The sequence below is a fragment of the Drosophila subpulchrella genome, chromosome 2R (genome assembly GCF_014743375.2).
Source record: "Drosophila subpulchrella strain 33 F10 #4 breed RU33 chromosome 2R, RU_Dsub_v1.1 Primary Assembly, whole genome shotgun sequence".
NCBI classification, from domain to species: domain Eukaryota; kingdom Metazoa; phylum Arthropoda; class Insecta; order Diptera; family Drosophilidae; genus Drosophila; species Drosophila subpulchrella.
The window spans coordinates 3,703,745-3,724,832 of record NC_050611.1 but is presented as its reverse complement, the minus strand read 5'-3'; the positions used below and the strand labels follow the sequence as shown (position 1 = coordinate 3,724,832).

The window sequence follows — 21,088 nt, the reverse complement described above, 5'->3', positions numbered from 1 at the left end:
TATGTCATTATATGCTACCCCCACCCAACCACCCCACCCAAAAACAACAACCAAAAAAAGGCCGCAGGATGAGGTGGAGATGGTGAGGATGAGTTGAGGTGAGGTGTGTGCGTGTGTTTGCCTGCGTGCGTGTGGTGTGGTGAGAAGGTGAAAGACAATAAGAAGGAGAGGCAGCAGCTACAACAAAAGGCAAAGGCAACTGACTATAGGCGAACGACATGCCAATCAGTAATCAATCCTCAGGACCCCACCAAAAACAATTTGCAGAGGCATAGCAATAACAAGAGCAACAAAAACAACAACAACAGCAACAATGGACAAGTGAGAGACCACACGACGGCACTGTAAACAAATTGGAAAGAGATGAACATACATAACTGCGCAATATGGCGTCAGCAGAGCAAGAGAGCGGGAGAGGCAGCGCCAAAGAGCGCAAGAGCAAGAGCGAAAAGCCGCCATTAAAGAAATGTCGCTCAGAGAGCCTTTGTGTATGTGCATGGGAATGCCTGTGTGTGCGCTTTATAGAGTCTATGTGTGGGTAGAAAATGCCGCAGGGTTGTCAGGCTCAGTAAAAAATAAAAATAAGAGTGCTGTTTATTAATAGGAATTTGTAACTTTATTACATTTTGTTGTGTAGTAGATGGATACAAAATGTTAGAGTACTAGACGAGTAAAGAAATACCACTTCTAGAACTTAATTTTTACACAAGCAAAATTGTTATTGTCACTTCGCCTACCTGGCAACCCTGCGCGTTGCTAGCCAACTCTCGCCTCTCAATTTATGCGCGTTTGTACGCGTTGCTCCTTCGCTTCGTTCGGACAGCGCGGATAAAACGCCAAACAGAAACAAAAACATAAAAAAACACTGAGCGGATCTACCTTTAATTAAACACAAACAACAAATAAGGATTTAAATCAGTGGAGAAAAGTAAGCAGAATCACAGTCGCTCCCTAGTGCCATTTTCCCGTGTGCATTTTATTCAATTCAACAACAATAAGAAGTGTTGTTGCCCTCTCGCTCTCTGGCCGTATCGCGTATCTGTGTGTGCGTGCTTTAGTGTGTTTCGTCGCGTTTCAAGCAATTAACCCAAAGCAGCGTAGAAATGCCAAAAACGCATTAAAAATTATTACTCGTCGTCGCTGTCTGTCATTCACAGCAGAGAAGAAAAAAAAGAAAAGAAAAGAGTAGAGTAACAACAAGCAGAAGGAGAAGAGCGACAATCATACACAAGTGCTATTTGCCGCTACTCATAAAACAAATTACCCACTTGGGCCTGACTTGTGCGTGCGTTTGTATGTGTCTGTGTGTGAAAAGAGCAGCGTAATCATCATCACCAAAAAGAAAAAAATACTACTAAAAAGTAGTAGTAAAAAAAAGAAAGGAAAAGGAGAGGAACCAAAATGAGAGTGTGGCACTGGCACTGGCAATATGTTGCTGGCAATAAAAACAACAACAACAACAGCAACAGAAGCTCCATCAGTTGAATAGTACCGGAATAAAATTACTATACAGCCACTGCATGAGTGTGTGTGTGTGTGTGTACTGCCTTCCCTCTTGCACTCGCTCTTGATCTCGCTCTCGCTCGCTCCCGCTGTGTATGTGCAAAGCTTTTTTTATGTTTCGCACAAACATTGCGGTAAAAGAACGCCGACAAACGACGAACTCGTCGACGCTTCGTCGCTCTCGCCAATTTCCGCGCGTGTGCAAGGTGAAGTCGCGTCGCGTCAGTCAGTCGGTCGTTTAGTCTCTCTCTTCGTCCCCTCCCCCTCCTCTCCCGACCCGTTCTCTGTCGCTTTGTCGTGCAACAACTCCCCCGTGTATTTTTTTCTGCCTTTATGCCCCAAGCTCTGTTCACCGCCTCTCTATATACGTATGTATGTAGATGGTTGTGTGTGCGGTGGAGCAGCTTCTGTTCTGCCAAATCATACATACATATGTACATGCTGAGAGAAGGCAAAGGCAACAAAGCTTGGACACGCGCTCTCCCTCTCTCTCTCGCTCTCTCCCTCCCTCGCCTTACTCAAAGTGCCGTTTTTTCGTGTATTTGTAGAGAAATAAAGAAGAAAAAAAACAACAACTAACCTCATAAAAAAGTTCATACATTTGTCGCAAAAAAAAGAAATAGAAAAGAAAAGCAAATGCAAAAAGTGTCAAAGAAGTGAAAAACAAGCAGAAGAAAAGAAGAAGCAGCAGCAGCAATAGAATCCAGCAGAAGCAGTGAAAAGCAGAAGGAAAAGCCAAGTTTGACTCTCTCTCTTTCTCGCTCTTACATAAATGGAAAATAATTCCTGAGATTGCGCTGCTAGGAAAATTTTGCGGATTTACATTTCACCTACCGTTAGCTCCGGGAGCTGGGAGTTTGGGAGTTTCTTTTGTGGATTATTACGCCCTCTCGCGTGCTCTCTCCCTCTCTCCACCCCCACCACCACCCCCGCAATCGCTCACTGTGGGTGCGAGCAGGCCGGCGTGCTAAGGAATCATCACCTGCCCATCGCCCACCGCCCATTGCCACCCAACCCCCGCGCCCAATCCTCATCTTGGATGCTGTCTATAAATCGGGAACGCGCATATCCAGAGCAGAAATTGCGACTTTTTTGGATTTATAAAAAGGTAAATACGTTTTATTTATTCAAAATATAACTATTTTTTGTTATGAATATGATTTGGTTCGGTTTTTTAATTATTATTTTTTAATCTGTTTTTAAAGAATCTTACTTCTATTTAGTTTTTAAAGTTACTACATTATTGTTTGAAGAACTATTTTAACAAGTTTACAAATTAACAATTTTATATAAATTACAAAATGGCTGAAGATCTTGTTAAATAATTTCGCAGTTAATAAAAAACCGTAACTTAAGTTGACCAAAAAAATAGGTATAAAATACCCATTGTTAAAGCTTACATATCTTTAAGATACTGCCCAGTTGCTGTCCCCCTCGCACGGCAGAGATAGCTATAGCGTGAGAGACAGAGAGGGAACGAGAGAGCGCGAGCCTAAATTGATTTCCAGTTTGATTAATTACCGCTTGCCACTTACCGCTGCCGCATTTTACACAAGTATTTCGTGTACACACACAGCCAAACATTGTTTTTTTCGAGTTAATGCCAATTAAGGCGTTTCAATCTAAGCCGATTTGTAATTAAATGGAGTTTTTTGTTGTTACTTCGGGCGATTAGAAAATTGACAGGCCCGGTGTGTGTCGGTTTTTTATGTTACCTTTTTGAGATTTATTGAAGTGGATTTAATTTGGGTTTTTGTTCGTCGCCAATGGAATGGAATTTCGTTTTGCAAGCGTAATGTGGGAAGACAAGCGGAATTCGCGGGTCATCAGGGGGAGGGTGAGGGGGAGGGGGTGATGGGGCATGGGAATCGGAGTCGGAATCGGAATGGAAATGCGAATCGGAATCACGCTCGCCTAATGAAGCCTGCGGCGACGCGTCAAGTGAAACGAATGGCAAACAGCGAAAACGGCGAACGAGCAGCCGAACGATGAGCGATAAACAAAAAAAAGTGGGGGGGGGGGGAAGGTGGCGATGGGTGGGGGAGGCCCTGGGCGTGTTTTGCATTTACTCGAATTATGAAAATGAACATCGCGTGTGTGGGTTTTTGGCCACAAAGTCTGATAAAATCAAGTAAGGAACAGGGAATACCAAGTAATATTATAATAATATCATTTTCCTAATTTCTTAAAACAAAAATCTATAAAATATAAATGTCATCAGTATATTTTGATAACATAATTTATTTAGTCACAGTTGCGTGACAAAAAAACACAAAGTATTTTAGGATTAGAGATTAAAGTATATATAAAATGCAAACTACCAAATGACAATTATTAGGTTTTTCCATTAGAATTTGTGTAAAATCTTTGGTAAAGGAAAATAATATGAAAGTTTTATAAACTTTACCTGAAATCACAAGCAAAAACCTACTGTTCTTAAAGTTTTCTTAAGTAAATGTCGCTATTAACTAGTATATATTGCTCTGTATGTATATAATAATATTATTTTCCAAGTTTCATCCCTAAATATAAATGTATAAAAAAAAAATGCCGTCAGTATATTTTAATATCATTTTTATTTAGTCACAGTCGTATGACAAACAATTAGGTTTCATTAAAAAAACACAAAGTATATTAGGATTAGAGATTAAAGTGAATATAAAAGGAAACTAATAAATGGCAAATATTAGGATTTTAATTAGAACTTCTGTAAAATCTTTGGTATAGGAAAATAATATGAAAGTTTTATAAAATGAAACTGACTTAACGAGCAAGAACGTATCGTTAGTTAAGTTTTACTTAAGGAAATGTCACTATCAACCAGTAAATACTGATCTGTATATGTGGTTTTCTCCCACCAACTATGCAAAATGACTATAAATAAAGTGCCATAAAAATAACATTCGCTTAATGAGCATCTACTTGATTATTTTGCTTATCTGAGCAAATTTAAATTCTCAACTAATTCCGGAAGCGAAATCTCCGTCCACTTTATCTCAAGTTTATTCAAATTTGAGTTTATATCTCGTGCAGAGAGGGTTGTCGATTCCGTTTTGTTTGTTCGTTTGCTCGTTTTTCGATTTAATTAAGTAAACATTGCAGACGCATTTCGAGTAAACATGCCAAAAGTGTTTATTTAAACAACTGTTTAGTCATAAATGCATAGATACACTTGCCGATACACACAGAGCAACAGATACAGATACGCACACGCAGATACCATTAACCGACTATTAGGCAGCGCTCTCTTGGCCGGGCCATAACATTAAAATATTTTACACAAATGGCCGGGACAAAGTAAACCGCAGCAGTGGGTGGGGCAGGGGGGGAAAGCATGGGGGGGGAGGCGACGACTTGGCTTCCAGTGGCGCACACAATCGTGACGCCAACTTAGTTACGGTCATTAGCACCAGCAGCAGCGAGCGAGCTAAACTGAACCGAGCTGAACTGAACTGAACCGCGCTTGTGTGTGTAGAACTGCAAGCACATAGATATGGAAACGAACCCGGGACATGCCAGCATACTCATATTCGTACATACATAATAATTTGTCACACTGTGCGCCGGTAAAAGTTGCCAGCAATCGGCAAGATAGCCAGCCAACCCGTCAGATACAGTTGGGATTCGGATAAGAGAAATTTAAGGTAACGAAAGCCCACTAAGCTGGATACTTAAGATAAAGTTTACATTGTTTTAAATATGTGTAGAACTAATATTTAAAAACCCAAAACTACAAGGTTTTAAGATGGAAAATCTATGGTATGTTTAAATATTTTATAAAAGCCCACTAGCTGGGAGTTTGAGATAAAGTTCTTGGTAAAAACATAACATTATATATGATCTGAAACTAATATTTTAAAATCCAAAACAACAAGGGCTTAAGAAAGAAAACTTTGGAACCTATGTTTTGATATTCAAATATTTTACAATGGAACCTAAGATTTATGAAACAAAAACCCCTCTTAACGTGGAAAAAAACTAGTGACGATCACACCACGATCAATATACAAATGTTCTAATATCACCATTTGTGACTAAAATGTATTATACAATCCATTTGACAATGGATTTATTAAAGAAATCTTTTCTATTTTATGCAGCACTTCTGTAAAAAGTCAATATCAGAGTATTTAATACTCTATTGCATTTGAAGTTTGGTCAACAAAATAGTTATGTTATGAAGAAATCCTAATAAAAGGTACTATCCTAATAGGTTTAAATGGTTTTTCATTCCATTTTTATCGTCCCCTCTAGCGTTGTCCCACTGTAACCGCAACTGCCGCAGATGGCGGCCAACAATTGCAGCCAAGAGCCACGTTAACCGACTTTGGTTTGCGCATTTTCTGAGAGCCCCAGCGTAATTGCCCGTTTGCTATTGCTTTTTCTTTGCCTCGCCCTCTCCTCCCACAGCAAATGTGTCAATTGGCTGACAAAATATTATACGAATATAATTACAGTGTTCATAATTTGTAGCATGCGCCGAGTGTTGTTACTGCTTTGGCCGTGTTCTCTGGCTTTTTAGCCAGCAGCAGTTAGGCAAACAGCAAGCAGCAAAAGCAAAAGCAGAAACAAGGCAATCTGGCATTGGCCCCCGTGTGCAGACATTTATTTGTCCATTTGTCAGGGGCCAAACAAATGCCGGAGCACCCCGACTCGACTACTCGACTGCTCGACTACTGTGGCCCCACCCGAAAGGCACGATTAGACTTAATTGATTTGTTCAATTTTCATAAAACGCCCCGACAGTGACAAACGTTTGTTAGTCGGTTCGGCTGGTTCTGTTGGTTCTGCTGGTTGGTTCGTTCGTTTTCCGCCTGTCCAACTGCCTATCTGTCCGCCCATGCGAATTAGCATCGAGCTCCAAGTTTGCAATTTCAATTTCAATTCCCGCAATGTGAAAATGGATTATATTACGTTTTCTCTGCATTGACAAGCGAGTGCCAAGGGAATACTCTGCACAAATTAAATTGAAATCATTTAATTTCAGGGAATTCAATTCCAATTGATTCTATTTGCTCCATTAAAATATAACAACACGTCCTCAAAAGCCGTAACAGCTTTTATTAAATTAAATATGTACAGAATTCCCAAATGCTTTGGCTTATTGATAGTAGCACTTACTAAAATAGCTGCATTCAACTAATTTTAAGCCTTTTTTAAACGTTTAATTTCTGCATAAATCACAGGTTAATTCAGTGATTTATTTGCGCTTAGCTCAATAAAAATTAGATAAGGAAAGTGATAATGTTACTAAAAAAGCACTTTAAAACTGGAAAATCATAAAATTAACTGAAACAAAAAATATTTGCAAAACTAAAACAGGCTATTATAAATTACTAAAGACAGCTAAAAGTTAAAATTGTTTAAAACTTTTATAGATAAATCAACAATTGATGATTTATGATTATTTTTAGTCGTAATAAATCACATACTTTTCAAGAAAATAGAAAATACTTACGATAAGATAGCTGAACAAATGCATGATTCCATAAGTAGTGGAATATAAGTGAAAGCCTTGATATAATGAGATAACAAATATTATAAAGTGGCCAATGAAATGAAGACAAACTGAAGATACTATGGATATGCTTTCAACTAAACCCATTAGCTGTCACCACGACAATAGCGCAAAATGTTTGCACTACTAAATCAAGTGAAACGAACCATAAATAAGCAATTCGAACTATTAATAAATTGCATTTAATTTGCAAATACAAGAATTTCAAATGAGCCAAAAACAAGGGCAGCCGATGGACAAAGGGGGGATGGGGGGTATTCGGGGGATTGGGGGCTAATAACAAATAGCCGGCAATCAACAAGAGCGTCATTAAAAAAGCAAATTTCTGAACACGCTAAACACATGTAGGAAGGCAAGAACAACAATAAAATGGAAGGGGGCGGGGTTGATGGGCAGGGGCAGGGGGGTTTAAGCAACAACAACTACAACCACAGGGGCACGAAAGCGTTCAACGTTCACTAGATAATGTGGGCCAACTACAGCAACAAAAGCAACAACGATGCAGAGGCAAAAACCGAGAGATACACAAATATACAAAAACTTAATTCCCATCACGAGAAACGAAGCAAATTGATTGTGATGATGTTTTTCAAATGGACTTTGTAGTCAGGGGAGAGGGGGGTGTGTGTGTAGAGGGGTTTTTCAAATATGCATACACATGTACGCAGTGTGTATCCGTGAGATACTGTATCTATGAGCCTGGGTGCCGCCTGCCAGCGGGTGTCGGATCGCGCAGTCAGCCATGTAAATGAATGCTTTTGATAATTAATTTATGCTGCCAGCCACAGGGCGGCCCGAACATGCAGATAAATTATATTATATTCACACACACACTAGCACAATATCAATTTGCATATATTTTTCCCCTCTTTTTTTTTGGTGAATGAGTAGAGGCCAAAAATGAAACAAAATGAAAGCTCAATAAAAAACCACATTTAATGTCATTTAAACAAGTTTAATTTTATGCACATATATGAGTATTTATTTCTCGCCGTGCGAATAACTCAATTTAAACTGGGAACAGAGGCAATATCATCAGGGGGGGCCTGTACAAATTCAATAAATAAGAACAATTAATTATAACGTGTAAATATAGCAATATCACATTGCGATAATCTCAATTAATATTTATTTTTTATGACACAGTATAAATAAAACGAAATGCAAACCATTCCTGATAAGCATTCGCCGCAGGCAGCGTAAACAAAAAAAGGGGAAAAATAAACTGAAATAATAGGGAGCTTCAAATGGGCAATCAAATATTTTATAATTACTAAATGAATGCATTTTTTGTGCTGACATAGGTTTATTAAATGTATAGTTTAATTGCTATGTCATTAAAATAGCTCTATATTTAAACATGAATACATGAGTATATGTTTTATAAATACTCTATGAAGTATCTAATCAATCATTTCATTTCCCACAAAGGCAACTATATAAAACAAAAAATATTGATTGGGAATGTATCTATATTGTTACACAATTACAAAATGTATTTTTTTATGCCTTTTAAGCTTTGTTAACGCGTGCTAATTGAGCGCACATACAAAAATTGTCTCGCAATTTGATAAACGAGCTAAAGTTTCCATAACAACAGCGTGGAAAAAACTCGTGTAGATTTCGACTTGTTTATGTCTTATCTGAGTTGATATGTTGCTTAAATGTTTTATTTTGTCTTTCTTGAGACACACGCGCCGACAATTTTGTGGCCAAAAATAGCGAAAATCGAATGGCGTCAACTAAATTTAGTTGGAAAACCGTAGCGAAATTCCGGCGCCTGCGAAACTATATCATCTTATTCAGATTCGTTTGGGTCTTCCAGTCATAATGTGTGCCGAAAGGCATTAAATAAAATGTATCTATTGGTCATGCAAAGGTTTTTCAGATGTTTTTCGTGTGTCCCATATAACTCACTCTGTTTATTTGCCTGGCGGCGGATTTTCGGTTGTGGTATTGCTCGTTTTAACGAGGGGAAAATAGAGGGGGTCTCTGAGGTTCGTAGTCCATCAAGCTGGCTCGTTTTTGGCGAGTTTATTTGTTTGACTGGCGCGTCGGCTTCAACTCGACTCGACTCTGTTTTTTCTGATATTTTTTTTTGTTATTTTCTAAATACCAGCTAAGCATTTGCAACCACCAACAACAATGAGAGCGCCTGCTGGGCCCAATGCTACTGAAGCTTCAGCCGCTTCCTCGACCGACCGCCGCCGAATCCCCCAGCTCCCTCATATTTATTTTGATATCTTTTATGATTCTTTATTTGGCGGCTTTGGCTTCCCCGCAACGCAAATGAAACTCGCAGCGAGGTATCTTTTTTTGTTGATTTATTTTCTGTGTGCACCTCCACCACCGCCACTCATCTTTTGCCCCCTCTTGGGGAAAATGTAAATAACCGAGCCGAAGGAGAAGGCAACTTTATGGTCGAGATGGATGGTTTTCGGCTGAGAAGAGGGCTCTCGACTTTTATAATGCTCCTCCATTTGGACCGCACAAAGGAGGGAAATTGTATAGAAATGTGAGGCATTGAGAGGTTCGTTTTGTGGATAGTTAGCCGGGATCTCTAAAAATGAGAGCTGTGAAAATGTATTTCTATTATCCTCAGATTGCCAAGAAAACTTGAGGATAAACAGTCATTTACTTTGCAGTAAACAAAGTATTTTGGCATAAAAATAAAATTTATAAAATTAAACATTTAAGAACTATAAAAAGTGTATTCAAGTTCTGCCTAGTTTATACACCTCACATTTACCCCTGAAAAAATTAAACAAACATACACCTCCAGCTTAAAAACCCGCCGTCTGCTTGGTTAAGCTTTATGGTCATAAAAATATTATGCCATATATAATTCTCCGTGTGTTTTTTTTAAGTTTATTTCTTCTTTATTAATTTTTTATGTACCCACGTTTATTTTTTTTGCTTACATATATTTTAATTTATTTCTTTTTATATTTTTGTTTTATTGGTTGGGTTCATTACAAAAGTTTCGCCGCAACAATATTTCATGTTTATTAATGGGGGCTTGTCTTTTGTAAATTGTTTAATTTTCTGCGATTTTTTTTGTGTAATTTACGTAAATTGCCTTTTGTATGCGGCATGAATATCGTGAATACACAGATGGATTGATGTATATAATGGTGATTATCCACATGATTATAATGGGCATTTGCGTGATAATTGTGGGTATCGAGAAAAATAAGATAAACTCCCGTCTCTTTTCGTCAATAAATTGCTTAATATGGCAGCCTGCAGACGATTTCTGTTTTAAACTTTATATATTTTTTCGATTTATTTCTGCTGTCGTTTTGTGGTTGCATTAAATAATTATCATAATTTATAGGCATGCTACGACAATTACAAACTCGACTGAAGGGGAAAAGGAAGGGGGGATAACAAATTAGTTGCATTTCAATTGGCATAAACTCAAGTCGGCAGCTGGGGCTCGCTTCTAAATGATTAAGTCCAGGAGGGAGGGGTACGAAAACAGGCTGAATTCCATAGACTTGCTCTATTGACAGGCGGTATCCGTTGGATACACACACTTGGCACTCTTGGGCTTATTAATGAACGGCAATTTGATTTCATTTTTCCAACTTCCAGTTTTGTGCTTCGCACTAAAAGCGCTAAAAGAAACGATGGCAAGATAAACAGCATTCAACCCCGTGCTTCTTTTCCCAGATTAATGAAGCTGGCATAAATCATGGAAAACGCTGGAAAAAAAGAGGGAGAACGAGAAAAATAAATACAGTCGCAGGCAGGCCACTTTGCATATTATAACAAATATTTATTTGGGGGCATGTCAATTTCACACTTGATTGCAGGCAGTGAATCAAACAGAACAAAGAAAATTAAAAACTTTGACTTGGCTTGAACAAAGGGTCTAATAAAGCTCATCTAAAAAAGGCACTAAAAGTTTATGCACTGCAAAGAATTTTGTAATAAAAAAAATAAGAAAAAAATGAGGAATTTAATAATGTGGTATAGTTCAAAATACTTCATAGATACTTTTCTAGATAATAATTATAAGAGTTAAATAAACATCTTGGCAATTATATTTTACTTCAAACCCACCGTTTTCTTGTTGTGTGCGTTTGTGTAATAAATCGCGTGCCGTTTTTAACACTTTGACGTGCACAATTGAAAATTGCGAAATGGCTTTTTGCTTTTTGCTTGTTGCGCTCTGCACGGCCTGCCATTTTCCCCCCGTTCTTCGGCCAACTGAAAAAGCAAATTAGCTGCAACATTTTTCTTTTCCTTTGCATTTGGCCAAGTGAGAAGAAACACTTGAGGCAAAGCCAAGCAAAACGAAACGAGAAAACAAAACCCACCGAACAATGCCAAAAAGGCTGCGAAAACAGACACCTTAACTCTTGTGTTATTTTGTTAGCCCGTTTTTGTACTCTTTTTGTGTGTGTAGCTTGTGTTTGCCAATTGCAATCGGCTTTTAGTTATTTTTGTGTATTTTATTTGCTATTTACAGAGCTCAGTGCAGCAAGGAAAATGCGAAGAATGAATACAAAGCATTTGCAAATAAGTTGAACAAATATAAATATTTTCTCATTTAACTCGTTTATGGCCATCAGCATTTTTCGAACTTCTTGGCGATACACAGATATTGAGTACACTTTGTATTTGTTATGCTGTGAAAGCAAATAAAATACATTTTCTATCTGTCTATCTCATTTCGCACTAATAAATTTACCGACTGCCACACGAGAAACGGCAAATTGCTGCCACAAATGGGAGCAGCAGCTGCCATCGAAAATTACACTTGAAAACAGTGAAACAATTATTAATAATAAAACAAATATAGTTTTTCGTTTAAAGAAAATAAATAAAATCGCTTTAGAAATTTGAAAACAACAAATGTACGGCTTAGATGAAAATGTAAGCTTCAAATCAAAATCAATACTTTTTTTTAGCACTGAGTTGAAAAAATATATGACTACCGCTTTTTGACGCTATAATTCCCAACCAGTTATGGTGCTGACATCTTCGATCGCTGAAAAAATGACCTCGAGTTGGCTAAAACTCTAACAAAAAATGGTAGAACGTAAAGCCAATCTATGAATATGAAAAATATTTTTCATTTATAATTCCAACGTATTATGAAAGTTTTTTAAGGTTTGGCAGTTTGTTTCCGAGTGTATCTTTGTGCAAAACGAGATTAGTTTTAATGAAAACGACCGTTTGTGCAGCTGACTCCGGCGGTGTTAATTTTTCCGTCTTTTTTCGTGGCTGTTGCAACTGTTTGCTCACCACCACCCGGCAGCTCCATAAAAACGCTGAGAAATTTGTTGCATGCTGCGTGCGTGCAGCCCAACTAGCTAAACTTGCAACTTGTTTCACAGCATGCCACGAATTTATGCACACTGCCCCCTTTTTCTCCCCTGCTCAACACTTAACCGAATTAGTTTCAATTGCACATTTTTCAAATGCCTCGTGGAAGTTTTGGTTTTTTTTTTGGTTTCCTTTATCTTTTCTATCTTTTCGACTCGAACAAAGCCAAAAAGCAAACCAGTTAACAACGAAAGCAACTTGTCTTGGACTTGCCTCGATCCGAAACGATTTCTTTCTCTGTCGCGGATCGGATTACAATTTGTTGGTCAAGTGGAGAGGGAGAATGTGGCGTGGTGAAGTCTGCCGGCAATTAATCACCATGCAATCGCCAATTATTCGATTCCAGTTTGTTCACAGTTTTTGTTTAGCTTTTAATGCACTTTTAATGGCATTAAAAATGTTTCCGGTTTTTACGATGCCTAATTAATCCAGAATGCTCAAAGTGTGGAGCACAAAAGGAACATTTGCATACTAAAGAAGAAATTAACGGGGTTTTTATGAAGCGATCTTAAAATTAACATGTTATATTGATGATGTCTTGTGTGTTAAATGTACAAAGATAATAAAATGTTACAAGAGATCAAAAAATTAAATTTCAATTATTTTCTATATCATCTATACCTATGTATATCATTAATCATCCATCATGCGTTAGGAATATGAGAAATAACGAATAAGACTAAAAACAGCACAACCTAAATTTCTTATAATTCGTAAGTGCTTTTTGAAATGTCATGCCTTAAAGATTAATTGATCTGAAAATACAAAGAACTTACATCTTAAGCCGGCGATATATACAAATAAATACGTATTTAAAATGTTATAAACTTTGTGGTTGAGACTTACAAATGTTTCCCTTCACACTCTTTCTGCATTTTGCCCGGCTTTGCTTTGTTGGCCAAAGTTTTCATCCCAGTCCGCCACTGGAGTTGGGTTTCTGGTTCTGAGGAGTCGGGTTTTGTGGGGATTCGTGGAGACATAACATGGCAAGGGCTCCATACTCCGCACAGATATCCCCATAAAACTTGCAACTCTGCAAGGAGCAACTTCTTCGCGATGGGGAGAAAAATCGGGGCGGAGTGGAAAAAACTTTGTCGTTTATATTTCGCTTCCCATTTGCCAGTCCTCTTGCTGTTGCATCCACTTTTTGTTTAATATTAATGTTTACCCCCACTCCTCAGATGGTTTCTTCTCTTTTTTTATTATTTTTATTTTTTGCTTTTGTTTGTTTTGTATTTCATGCCACGTTCTTGGGTTCTGTGCAAAAAATAATTCTCTTGTTCTTGCTTTTTTTTTTTCTTGTCGAGTTTCTTTTTCAATCCAACTCCCCTGGCGTTCTATCTCAAGACCCAGTACCCCCTACTTCTTGGTCCAAATTGTTTGTGCTTGCTCATGCGAAATGTTTTGCTGGTTTGTGCGAGTGTGTTTTCAGTTGCCCGCTTCTTTTATTAATTCTTGCCTCATTTTCGTGAGCATAAAATGTGGATTGTATTTGTTAATTCATTATTTTTCCCGCTGCTGCTTTCGTTCTTGGCTTTTCCGCGAAGTGACCGCATTTCCCCAGTCGGCCTTTCCTGCGCTCAACTATTTATGTTTCTTATACAGTCGAACTTGTGCGAGAAATTATGTTTAAATGGTTCTGTTTTTCCTTAGAAAACTTTTATGGAATTTTAAAAAGTTGTTGGAAAAAAAGTTATTTCATTTAATTGCGGGGCTTTGAGAGTATTTCTTATACAAATACGTTTTAATGGAAATGTTTTGAATAATTTTATTAGTAAGGAACTTAAATTTGTATAGAGTCGTGTAGAGATAGTAAGGCGCAAACAAAGATTTGCTTTAAAATTCAATTTATCTTTCTTAAAATAGCGTAGAAATTGGAGCTTATACTTGGAACTCCCAAGATCATAGAGTTATATAAAGTCGACGTTTAAATACGCTTAATAAAGCGCTCAAATCTGTGGTAAAAGGGGTGGGGAATCCAGAAATAAGTGGGGGTAGGTTGAAGGAGCGCCGGATGCCGCACAAAAAGGCAGAAAAAAGGGAGAAAAGCCGAGAAGAGGGAAAAAATAAAGGTGAAGTGGTATTAAATTTCATATGCGTCGTTGCTCTTTGGCTCAATGTCTTGTAGCCCATTATCTGATGGGTAGAGCTGGGGAATCTGGGGAACTGGGGGCCAGAAAAGAACACTTAAGCCTGAAATTGGCAGCTATTCGCCTTGGCTCTTCTCTGTCCGCTTCTTTTTCTTATTTTTTTTCTTCTTTATCGCTCTGCTCCTCGCTCCTCTGGCCCGACATCTACTTATGTCGACTTGTTATTGTTCGACATAATGGCAAAATATTGTATTGCCAACATTTTTTTCTCCCTGCTCCGTCTTCTGGCTTCTTCTCCTTCGTTAGCTCCTCCGACTGCTTCTCTTTTTCTCGTTTCGTTTTGGTTTTTTCATACCCTTTTAGAGGGCATTATAATTCGGATCGGATATCATGATACATGCTTATAAGGTTGATACAATATTGGTCGATCAGATTATTTTCAGATTACTATATTGTTATTTATACCTTACCCGAAATGGGATAGATCTCGAATATCATGATACATTCTTAAAAGGTAGATAAAATATTGATCTATCAGATTATTTTTAGATTAAAAGGATATTAATTTTTATAAGAAATATACCAGTTTATGTGTATTTCATATATTGTATAACATATTATAAACGAGATAGATTTTAGAGCATATCTTCTGAAAAACCTTTTCTTTTTGGGAAGAACCTCAAGACTATCTATAGTAACAGGTATCTCACCAAATCATGCAAAGATAAATATAACTTTTTATGACCGAAAGGGCATGTAAACTTCGTCTAACCCAGGATGGCTTACTTCATCATTGTTTTTTTTTATATGCCTTGCTCTGTTTGGCCGCAAACTTGGCTAAAAAAGGGAAGGAGAGAGGGGGTGCCAGCTTTACAGAACGAGAGTTCACTTGACAAATGACTGGAGTAGAACTCGAGTGGGGCACGGAATAAGACCATCACCACCAGCCCCCGAGCTCCCCCTTCTGCCCCCTGCCCCCTGCCCCACCGCCACTGAACAATAGCAATAAAGTGCGTTAACTTTTTGGCAGACAATAGATTTCATTTCTGGCACAGACCAAAATGGTTATCCCAGCCAACAGTTACCAATTCCATACACAATGGTTACCCGAAGGGGGCGAGTGTGTGCGGAATTGTTTTATTATTGCCCTCAGGCATTTCGAATTGAATGCATGAGTGGGTGCCTGCCCCCTCCACCTCTCACTCCCTCGATACTTGAATTTGGCCCTCGCCTCCCTGTCTGATGTGTCAGCTGTGAATGGACGTGATATGACCACTACTTAGTGCGTTTCGTCGGGGGGACTAACCCTAGGTTAGGGATCGGTTTCCATTTATAATGAAATTTCATGGAAAGTGGCATATGGTACGTGAACTTTTCACCATATGAAATTGGAAATTGGGTTTTGGAAAAGAAAATTTTAATAAAGTCTTGATAAGTATTATGAAAATTGCATATATCTGAAGGCAAGTTAAAGTTATAGAAAAAAGATTTCAGGAACATTTAAAAATTTAATAACTTAATGTAATGCAATCTTTAGGTGGATTATAACCCTTTTTACAAAGGGAAATATATGGCAATGGGCTTGTGAATAGAGCAGCCAAGGCCGCGCCTTGGTCCTTCCACATGCTTACTTATATGTGTATATATCCTCTACCCCTTCAGCACCTTCCTCTAGAATTGAGGCTCCCCTGTTTGCCATTGTTCGCAGTTTGAATGTTTAATACTTGTATGCCGCCTGGCACGTTGCCCTACTCCCTCTCTTTCGCTCCTCTGAAGCCCCCTCTCTCTCTAATGTGCCGGCGCTTTGTCCTAACCACACAACAAACTGACTACCACGCCCCCGAGCTCCCCACAACCCCGCCTCCTCTGGGGTCTCGTGTTGCATTTTGCAACTTGCTGATCATTTTACACACTTACGAGTGCTGTAGACTCTTAATATGCTTTCAGATATGCATCAGCATTGCACAGAAAAGAGTTTAGAACTTTGGACATGGTAATAAATATTTTAAAGATTATAAAGGGTTTCTACATATATAGAAAATATATATTATGATGAAATAATAGATTATAGAAACTATAAAAATTATATTTGATTTATAAAAATTAAATACTAGACTTTTTTTTGGAAACAATATTTTTATTATAATATATAATATCAATATAGTTTTCTCAGTGTTCCCAAGTAAAACTACACTAGTGAGTATCTGTGTGAGGAACTGAAGACGTTGCCAATATCGTCGTCATCGTTGTTCATGTCACTTCTCCTCCCTTCGCCTCTGTTGCCTTTTGCCAGCTCTCGTGTATTTGAGCATTGAACTGGAAATGCACTACAAGACCCCTCTGAATCCCCAATACCCCGCTGAAATCCCCTCGGTAGCCCCCTCTTGGCCCAGTAATCGCCTGGCCAGCCAGAACGGCGCAGCGCAATTTGCATGCCAAACAGCAACTGAGGACAGCATACAGCACAACAAACAGCGCAGGATAGGAAAATAGTTACGTGTAATAAAAGTGAATAAAATATTTTGTTACCGAGGAAAATATAAATGTTTAAAATTTTGATTAAAGTCTTATTTATTTAGTAAAATATACTAAATAAAGTAGTAGTAGTGTTAGTAAACAAGTAAAGTACAACAAACAGCGCAGGAAAAGAAATTAATAACCTGTAATAATTGTGAATAAAAGATTTTTGGTTTACCAATGGAAATATAAATGTTTAAAAAATATTGACATGCTGATAAAAGTTGTATTTATCTTTAGTAAATTTGTTTATATCAAGAAAAGAAAGAGAGTGTAATGTTACTCAATATTATTAAAATCTTTGAATTGGTATATAGAAACATATGCGCATTTATGGAGATAATCTCAATGAGATTAGGGGAACGATACTAAACCACATAATCTTGCTCGTAGCTGTACACCGAAGCTCAAAGTCATCGAAATTCCCGCAGCTCAAAGCTGCCTTTTCCCGTGTCACCCCCTCTTCAACGACCAATCCTCAATCCCATTGCTGGTTTCTGATTTTCATTCGCTTCGAGCATATTTGCCTGACTTATCAGCATTCTATAATGGTGGCAGCGTGAGTCGTGATTGGAATATCGCGAAATTGGAGTAAACTCTGATAAAGTTTTCATAGTAAAAGGTCAGAATTTTATTTTGACCCAATGGGAATAGGATAATTTATGGGATTTCATCGAAGTCATTGTTTTATGTGTTTATTTAAGTGCCTTCATGCATAAATGTAAATTAAATATGTGATTTATAGCTTCAATGATTACGATAGTAATCACTCAAGTAAATAATATGATAATATAATATGATACTTGGAAATTTAAAAGCTATTTCTATATATTTCTTAAAATATATAAAATACCTCCCCAGAATCACGTTGCCATCGTCATTTCTTGTTTTATTTCCCCCTTCCGTTTCACATTCCTTTTGGGGCAACTGTTGGCATTTTACTTATTCATGTTCCTCGCTGGCGTTTCTTATTCAATATCAAATGATATGCATGTGCGTTTGGCTCTGGAGGATTTGCGGGCACTTGAGCGGGAACGCAGAGAACCCAAAACAAGAACGATGAAGACCCGGGACCCGAGCACAAGGGCCAAAAAGTCAAGTGAGTCGAGTTGTTGAGAGTCGAGTAGATTCGATATTTTCCATTCGGATGGCCTGGCTTGACTGCGACTGGGATTAAGACTGGGCAGCAGCTGGCCCTGGCTTGGCTACTGTTTCCCTTTTCACACATCGCCCGAGGAACTAATCCGCAAATCAATTAATTTTCATGGTACTTAGCATGATTTCTTTCCACTCGCTGCGCATCGATGGGCGGCGGCAGCAGGATTGGTCCAGGAAACTGGTTTCGGCAACAAAACATGCACTCAATCAAATGAAAATTAGCATTTAATATGCCCAAAGCCGGGGGTAGGGGCTGTTTTCATGTGTTTCCGACATGGTAGTCGGTCCCCTTGGAAATCGAGTGAGCAACCCTCTTGCGGGCAATCCTCCTTGTGTATCCCAATCCTCCGTGCTTCCTTCCTTCCCTTCATGGCAAATAATTTTGTATTAAATTTCCCTTGAACTCAAACAAAGGACAAGGGACTCTGGGACAGAGTTCCTGGGGGGAACAGAACAGAGAAAAAGAAATTGATTGCAGTTTCAGGATTTCGGCAAACCCTCCCCGTCCATCCCATCTTGCTGCAAAAAGGTGTCGGCTATGTAATTATACGTGCCGCATTGTCCTGTTCTGGATCACCCTCCTCGGATTCCTCCCAGAATTCCCTCCCCTTGTTTACTTATTAAGCATATTTGTTGCTTCTCCCCTCCTCTGTGGCTTTTCCTTTTCCACCGCCAGCTGCGCACATTTTCCTGCTTGTTTTCCTCCTTTGGTTTTCCTCAGGTAAATTAGTTGGACAAGGAGTGAAATGTCCTTGGCTTAGCGTGGCTCGCCTGAGATATTTATAACAATTATCTGTAATTAATCCCAGCGACACATTAATCAACATTCTTTTTTTTCTGCGGATCTTAATTACCAAAGTGGCTAAAGGTGCCTCAGGGGATGGTAATCTTGATAATTAGGTCCCCACATTTTTATTCTCAGTTTGTTGGCTTTCGTTTTCTGTTGTACTTCCTTAATATAAAATTCAGCAAGCTCTCGTTTTCCATTCATTTTCTTGAATATACTATTAAGTAGATGCTATATACTTTTTGTTTCAAATTAAATTTTTGAAAAAAGAATACAGAGTACTATAACAGTACCAAAAAAAGATATACATATTTAATTAATTTAATTTCCTCTCTTGGTTTTGGATGAGATAATCATGTAAAACCAGTACTCTTTATTTGTTGTGTTGTTCACCAGTGGAGTGAAGTAACCAGAACTGAATACAAAATATACAGAGACCTCTGAGACAAAAAAGCTACACAAAATTAACAGAATATTCCAACACCTCCTCCACCCCGTCCAACGTAACTTCAATTTGGAGCTGTGTTGCCAAAATGTTTTGCATGGCAAGGACATCACGTCGTCAGTTTGTCGGAGTCTAGGTGTCTCCACGGCTCTGCTGTTGATTCTCCTAAACGATCCCTATTTGCCTGGCAAGACAAAAAGACGGAAAAAAGGAACCAGAACGAAACTCTGTGCTAAACAATGGCACAAAAAATATAAAAAAAAAACACATGAAAAGCATACATTACACGCTCGAAGTAACCCGAGGGGAACTCACTGAGGGAAACAAAAACAAAGAAGTGGATGGGATAGGAATAGGAGTAGGGATATGGAATGGGGTACCCCAGTACGAACCCAGTTCCGAGGGGAGGACTGGATAATATTGTTGTTCACATGTCGGGGTTCCTTTTTTTTTTATAACCATTCCGAGTGAATGTGGAACGTGTGCTAAGGACACATAGACGCACTCAATGGAGGAGGAAAAGGAAGGTAATGAGACGAAGAGAGTCCTTGGCAGGCAAAGTATAGGGTTCTCCCAAAGTAACAGGATTCGCAGGACTGGAAACATGCTCGGATTTATTTACTTATGGCCAACATAATTGTATATGACGGTTAAACGCTGCTAACGGAGTGTGAATAACAAGTTTATCAACGCAATGTGATGAAATTGGGCTGACAAAATTAAAGGAATTGAAAATAAAACACAGTTTAAGTTATTTAAAAGCTGTGAAATGCATATACATCTGTCAAGTGACTTGGACTATTTTAGTTTTATAAAAATCTAGCTTACACATGGTTGAGTAAGCATTTCCGTAGCTGCATTTTATTTGCCTTCGAGCTTGGAAATGTCCAAAACAAAAAGGATTTCTTGAACAAATATTTCCTGTAGCCCCAGGAGCACAGACTGTTTTTTTAATGGATAAGCTTGTTGGCACCGCCCCGTCCAATGGGATCATTTAATTTGCAAATTTCTTGAGAGGGGGATGTATTTACACAAAACTGCAAACAATGATGGGAAACACGCGTCGCATTTAGATTCTCTAGCTAGTCTCTTCTACCTCCTTGTCTACAATCTTTTTTTCATAATACCATGGAATGTTACAAATCTGTTGTTGGTTTTGTTGTCACTGTTGATTACGGTAACCGCATCGCCAGCTTCCTGCTTTCCGATCCCTAAACTTGCCTCTAATGTGCAGCTGCCTTTTGTGCCGATTGTACCACTGCCATAGCCCCCAACCCCAGATGCATTTATCCCAAAAATCCAGTCAATCAAAAGCGTGCGCAAACATCCCAAGGGGGAAAGTCAAATTTGCCTGGCATTTCGCATTCATTACTTATGCACAGACAGACAGACGGACGGACAAACAGACGGACGGAGCAACAGCAACCCTCATAAATTCGGGCTGAGAAAAATGGGAATAGCTCCGGGGATCAGGAATACACAGATATATATATAAAAGTTAGGGAGATGAGGGGTGTGCTGAGCAACCCTTAAGCTCTGGCCCTCTTGCTTCCGCTCCCCATGTTAATCGTTATTTTGGCACTTTTCCGTCGCTTCTGCTGTGCTGCTGCGTAATCGCTTTTCACCATAAAAATCTAAAGAAGATATTTTCCTGTGCCGGAAAGGAAAGCAGGGTTGGGATGCCCGGGGACCGACCGTCCCGTTCGTGGCGTAGCACATTTTCAAATTATCCT

At 38.6% G+C, this 21,088-nt stretch overlaps 1 protein-coding gene across 2 annotated transcripts in view; it reads left to right on the top strand.

The window, feature by feature from the left end:
- Positions 1 to 797: 797 nt before the first annotated feature.
- Positions 798 to 21,088, top strand: part of LOC119551174 (pneumococcal serine-rich repeat protein) — an 89,729-nt gene continuing 69,438 nt past the window's right edge. For both annotated transcript variants that reach the window (XM_037860373.1, XM_037860372.1), the window contains exons 1-2: positions 798 to 928; positions 2,052 to 2,611. The gene's annotated coding sequence lies outside the window, so the exon portion shown is untranslated. The remainder of the gene's footprint in view (positions 929 to 2,051; positions 2,612 to 21,088) is intronic.